At 44.3% G+C, this 6,000-nt stretch overlaps 1 protein-coding gene across 5 annotated transcripts in view; it reads left to right on the top strand.

The window, feature by feature from the left end:
• The first annotated feature begins 408 nt into the window (after nt 1–408).
• Nucleotides 409–6,000, top strand: part of UBE2F (ubiquitin conjugating enzyme E2 F (putative)) — a 288,300-nt gene continuing 282,708 nt past the window's right edge. The window contains exon 1 of one of the 5 annotated variants that reach the window (XM_056533951.1): nt 409–573. The gene's annotated coding sequence lies outside the window, so the exon portion shown is untranslated. The remainder of the gene's footprint in view (nt 574–6,000) is intronic. The other 4 variants (XM_056533947.1, XM_056533946.1, XM_056533950.1 and 1 more) reach the window with 4 other exon arrangements.

Genomic DNA, 6,000 nt, shown 5'->3' with positions numbered 1-6,000 from the left:
CAGAGCTGTGGTGTGTAAAGTGCACAGCTATGTGTGTAAGACATAGTGCAGAGCTGTGGTGTGTAAAGTGCACAGCTGTGTGTGTAAGGCATAGTGCAGAGCTGTGGTGTGTAAAGTGTACCGTGCACAGCTGTGTGTGAAAGGCATAGTGCAGAGCTGTGGTGTGTAAAGTGTACCGTGCACAGCTATGTGTGTAAGGCATAATGCAGTTATGTGTGCGCATTGTTTGTGTGTATATAAGGTAAGTAGTGTAGCGCTCTGTACACATGTATATCTATATATGGCAGCCCACACATCTCTATGACGAACTCATCCCCGACATTCTCTAAATACAACTACAAGAAATTCCTCCATCAGCAGAAGCCGGCATCTGACTCCTCCCTCGCATGTGATCGATCACATGGTCGTGACGTCACCAAAGGTCCTTCAGCTCCCTAGGATTTATCATCTAGCGATAGAAGATGGTGTCCTTCCTGAAGAAGTGAGAAGTGGCCGGTGGCTTCCCAGACACTAGACTGAGCCGAGTTGCTGTAGCGGGACCTGACTCCCCGGAGCAAAGGCCGCTGAGGGCAGGTGACGGTCCGCGGTGTACACGGTGTCAGTCCGGTATCCTGCTGTGTGGTGTCTGGCAGTGCCCAGTGTCTGTACCCTGGAGAATGCTCATGACACCCTCAGGTTCACTTTAGTTTTTGGTAACCACTTCCAGTTATAGTGGATGATGGTCGCTTCATAGGGCCCCCCCCCCCCCCCCCCCACTTCTGTAGAGGACTGCTGCCCAGAGAGGCTGATATCCTGGTGCCCGGGCATGTGTACCCATCAGCTGATTGATGGAACATGGGGACTGGACTGGAGAAAGTGCCCATGGTGACTACACATGCCAGTGTCTGTCCTTTCCATATTCTGTATAAGAAGGGACTGTGCCCCAAACATTTTTGGGACTTATACTTACCTTGTCCTAAACCTTCATCATCCTATACATCACCCTCTTCTCAAATGTCTCTCTCCTACAGACTTGTAGGTATTTTTGCCACCTGGCCGGTATTTTTATATTAGAAATCCCGACAATGCAGTGGTTGGTATTTATCCAACCAATCCTCCAACTCCCAGAATGTCACACCATATACAATACCAGTGTTTCCCAACCAGAGCGCCTCCAGCTGTTGCAAAAACTACAACTTCCCGCATGCCTGGACAGCTGGGAGTTGTAGTTGAGCATGCTGGGAGTTGTAGTTTTGCAGCAGCTGGATGCACTCTGGTTGGAAATCTCTGACCTATACTATATACTACTATATAGTCCAGTGAAGGAGGGAAAAAACAAAAAAAAGATGCGGGGCGCTCTCTGGTGTAGTAAATTCGATGATTGATGGTTCAAAAGAAAAGAGAAGGGTAAAAACCACCACCACACCTGTGCGGGGGTACTGACCTCCAGGAGTTGTGCAGTAGGTGAGGCACAACTCTGTCTTGTAGTGTGGTGGGTTGTTACTGCTTGGTGCCCTCTTGTCCGTTGTCCCCAGGCTGGGGTCACGGAAAAGACAATAAAATTAATGGAAGCAAAGAAAAAGCGGGGGTTCTGTCTCCCAAGTGCTACTGTAGAAATGCGTCAGGATGCCGAATGGATACGCAGGATACTTTTCTTTCATTCGTACGTAAAGGGTACAACTGGACAACGCGTTTCGGTGTGTTCTCACGCCTTCCTCAGGTCCACAACAATAATTTTGCGGCATCCCATACATAGGAACACATCTACAGGACGCCGCAAAATTATTGTTGTGGACCTGAGGAAGGTGTGAGAACACGCCGAAATGCGTTGTCCAGTTGTACCCTTTACGTATGAATTAAATAAAAGTATCCTGCGTATCCATTCGGCATCCTGATGCATTTATACAGTAGTGCATGGGAGACAGAACCCCCGCTTTTTCTGTGCTTCCATTCCTTATATAGTCCAGTGGTCTTCAACCTGCGGACCTCCAGATGTTGCAAAACTACAACTCCCAGCATGCCCGGACAGCCAATGGCTGTCCGGGCATGCTGGGAGTTGTAGTTTTGCAACATCTGGAGGTCTGCAGGTTGAAGACCTTATAGTCCAACATGCTGGGAGTTGTAGTTTTCGTTGGGGGCAGCTGATGAGCCACAGGCTGTATCAGGGCATTCTGGTAGTTGTAGTTAGTAACTAACTGCAACTCCCGTATTTAATAAAAAAAAAAAAAAGATCAAAAGGTCGCATCAAAACAAAATTGGTACAGTTAAAAAGTACACATGTGGAGCACAAAAAATGAGCCCTCATAGAGGCCCGTATAAGGAGAAATAAAGTTATAGGGGTCAGAATAAGACAAAATTTCCCCCGCATGTTTGTATCCTGTGATGTTACGCATATATAATTCATTATGCAAATTAGCATGGCCAGTATTTTTTTTTGCAAGAAAGGTGGCAACTAGAGATGAGCGAACTTACAGTAAATTCGATTCGTCACGAACTTCACGGCTCGGCAGTTGATGACTTATCCTGCATAAATTAGTTCAGCTTTCAGGTGCTCCGGTGGGCTGGAAAAGGTGGATACATTCCTAGGAAAGAGTCTCCTAGGACTGTATCCACCTTTTCCAGCCCACCGGAGCACCTGAAAGCTGAACTAATTTATGCAGGAAAAGTCATCAACTGCCGAGCCGAGAAGTTCGTGACGAATCGAATTTACTGTAAGGTCGCTCATCTCTAGTGGCAACCCTACTTGTAGTCCTAGCCATAAAGTATAACCCCATTTTTCTATGATATACAGATGTCTTTTATTAAATCAAGCTAAAGAAAGTAAGTCCAGCTCACCCTATCCAAGACAATTAGAGCATCGATCCGGGTGCTGGACGGCACCAGCATAGCAAATACAAAGAAGAGGGATGGGATCCAGCTCGTGAGATGTAAAGTGACTGTTTATTCCGACATGACAACACACAGGTGAGTGATGCGTTTCAAGCGAAGGTGCGCTCGAAACTCGTCACTTACCTGTGTTCCTGTATTTTTTCATGTCAGAATAAACAGTAGTTTTATATCTCACGACCTGGATTCCATCCCTCTTCTTTCTATTTTGAAATGGCATAAATAGCAACTTATACAACTTTTTTTTTGGTTTTTATACAAAAAAAGAAGAAACAAATTAATACATTTCTGGCCTCAAATTATTCACCGTTCTGTCTGGTGCCCCCTGCCATAAGTGCGGTGGTGGTGGTGGTGTATACGTTGTGCAGGTGACGCTGCAGTCAATCTTTGTAACATCACCTTCCTGTGTGGGACTCTGGAGTGGCGGCAGACTGAGTAATGAATAAGGTGAAAATTCCTTTAGGGTACGTTCCCACACGGCGTATTTGCTGCTGCGTATTTTATTTTCCCTGTTGAAGTCAATGGGTAGGAAAATACGCAGCACCAAATACGCAGCAAAATACGCCACATGGGAATGCACCCTTAGGGTTGAGCCACACACAGCACTGTGGGAATATGCTGCGGATGTGCCACCGGCAGTCACAGAGTGCGACTGTAGAGTGAGCTCCTAGCTTGGCCGGGTAGCTCTGTGGGGGAGATTTATCAAAACCTGTCCAGAGGGAAAGTTGCTGAGTTGCCCATAGCAACCAATCAGAGTGCTTATTTCATATATATATATATTTTTTTTTTTCAAGAAGCAGTAGACATAAAACTAATTAATAGAATGTAACAAGATGCATAAGAATATAGGCAGAAATCATGGCATCACAAAATGTGCAAAGAGTGCATGAAACTTCTGCACCCATGGCAAGTACAACACATCCTATAGTAAATCCCCCCTCCCCAAACGAAAGAGAAGAAAAGAACCTAGTCTTTCAACGTCCATGAAAAGTGCACAGTCATCTCGAGAGAAAGCGTCTTCGGTCACCACGAAGCAATCGTCTGGTAGGAAATAGGCGTTATCGATGGCCCCAAACCATACAGACAAGAATAGAGTGCAGCTCCTCACTTCGGGAACCCCATTCAACTCCTGTGGGTGCTCCTCAGACTCCCAGGGGATCCAAACAGAAAGCTATAGTGCTCAAAATAAATGGATAAACTATATGCACTATTGCCTATCCGGTAATCGTAACGCCCCCCTGAGAACCTCTGAGACTCCACATTATACCAGCTGGTGTATCTAAATGGTCGTACAGTCCCAATGATCCCCCCTCCCAGAGAGTCCTAGTGAGTAACAATATAGGATTTCCATATGCTTCTTTCATTTTTAAGAGGCCTTTTCAAAGATGAAAGTGATCTGATTGGTTGCCATGGGCAACACAGCAACTTTTCCTCTGGACAGGTTTTGATAAATCTCCCCCTGTGTCCACTTGCCACTGCAGCGGGAAATTTGCCACCACAAGCAGACACACAGAGCTACCTGGTCGCAGCTCTTTGCAGTCGCTCTGAAACTGCCAGCGGCGGGCACATCTGAAGCGTGATATATACTGTGTGTGACCCTACCCTTAAAATGTATCTCTGATATTAAAGAAAAAAATTGTTTTGACATATGAAAATTTTTGATTGGTCAGGGTCTGAACACTCGGATCCTGAACAATCAGTAAAGGTGTCGGGAGATTGACTAATTCTCTACTGTACACATTCAGTATCAAGTAGCTTTTATTATTTGCTATGAAGAAACAAGAAGATGGCACTCACCATAAAACGGGGTCCCTTTATTCTTCGGTTGTGGAGAGACACATACAGGTCAGGGGATCGCGCAGACTGCGGGGAGCATGCTCCCCACAGTCTGCACGATCCCCTGACCTGTATGTGTCTCTCCACAATTGAAGAATAAAGTGGCCCCGTTTTATGGTGAGTGCCATCTTCTTGTTTCTTCTTTGTTCGGATCTGTATACTGCATCAGATTGAGCACAATCTGCACAGGACTGTTAGGTGTGAGTTAGTGGGGCAGTTCGTTCCGCTCGTGATAGAACGTCTTCTTTGCATGGGGCTATACAGCTGGCAGTGTCTGCTTAGGCTGAGTTCACATCACGTTTTTGCCATACTGTTTTCAATCCGTTTTTCTAAAGAAAACCATATGGCAAAAAACGCATGGAACAGTATCGGAAAAAGTAAACCGTATGCGTTTTAAACTGTATACTGTTTTTAAAAGTGCATACAGTTCCGTCAGTTTTTATTTAAAAAAATCCCATACGCTTTTTGAATTTTTTTTCCATTTTTAATGGGAGGGGTGTTGGGTAGGAACTTTAGAATGCAAATGCGCATGTGCAAAGTAAAAACCATATACGGTCCCCCGTATGGAACTGTATACATGTGCGTTTCCTATTGATGTCCATGTTAAAAAAAACATATGCGGTTGCAGTACGGTTTTTAAACCAGAGACAAAGATGTGGTCAACCACTGTTTTGACTCCGATTTAAAAACCGTACTGCAACCTCATACGTTTTTTTTTTTAACATGGACGTCAATGGGAAACACACATGTATACGGTTCCATACGGGTAACCGTATACGGTTTTTACTTTGCACATCCGCATTTGCATCCAAAAGTCCCCTCCCATTAAAAATAGAATTTTTTTTTTAAAACATTTGTTTTTTTTTTTTAAATAAAAACGGACTGAACTGTATGCACTTTTAAAAACAGTATACAGTTAAAAAACGCATATGGTTTACTTTTTCCGATACAGTTCCGTCTGTTTTTTTTTTTTTTTTTTTTGCCATACGGTTTTCTTTACAAAAACTGATAGAAAACAGTATGGCAAAAACGTGATGTGAACCCAGCCTTAGAGTGCATTCACACCACGTTTTTGCAATACAGTTCCCGTATACGTTTTCTATGTGAAAACCGTATGGAACCGTATTGGAAAACGTAAGCCTTGACTTTACATTGAAAACCGTATGCCAAAAGATGCATCAGGTTGTGTCCTTTTTGCATCCTGTACGGTTTTGTCAGGTTTTTTCCTGTACCCAAAACCGTAGTCTACCACGGTTTTAGGTCCGGTTGAAAAACTGTATTAAACCGTATACGTTTTTC

The sequence above is a fragment of the Hyla sarda genome, chromosome 8 (assembly GCF_029499605.1).
Source record: "Hyla sarda isolate aHylSar1 chromosome 8, aHylSar1.hap1, whole genome shotgun sequence".
NCBI classification, from domain to species: domain Eukaryota; kingdom Metazoa; phylum Chordata; class Amphibia; order Anura; family Hylidae; genus Hyla; species Hyla sarda.
This window is presented reverse-complemented; position numbering and strand designations above follow the sequence as displayed.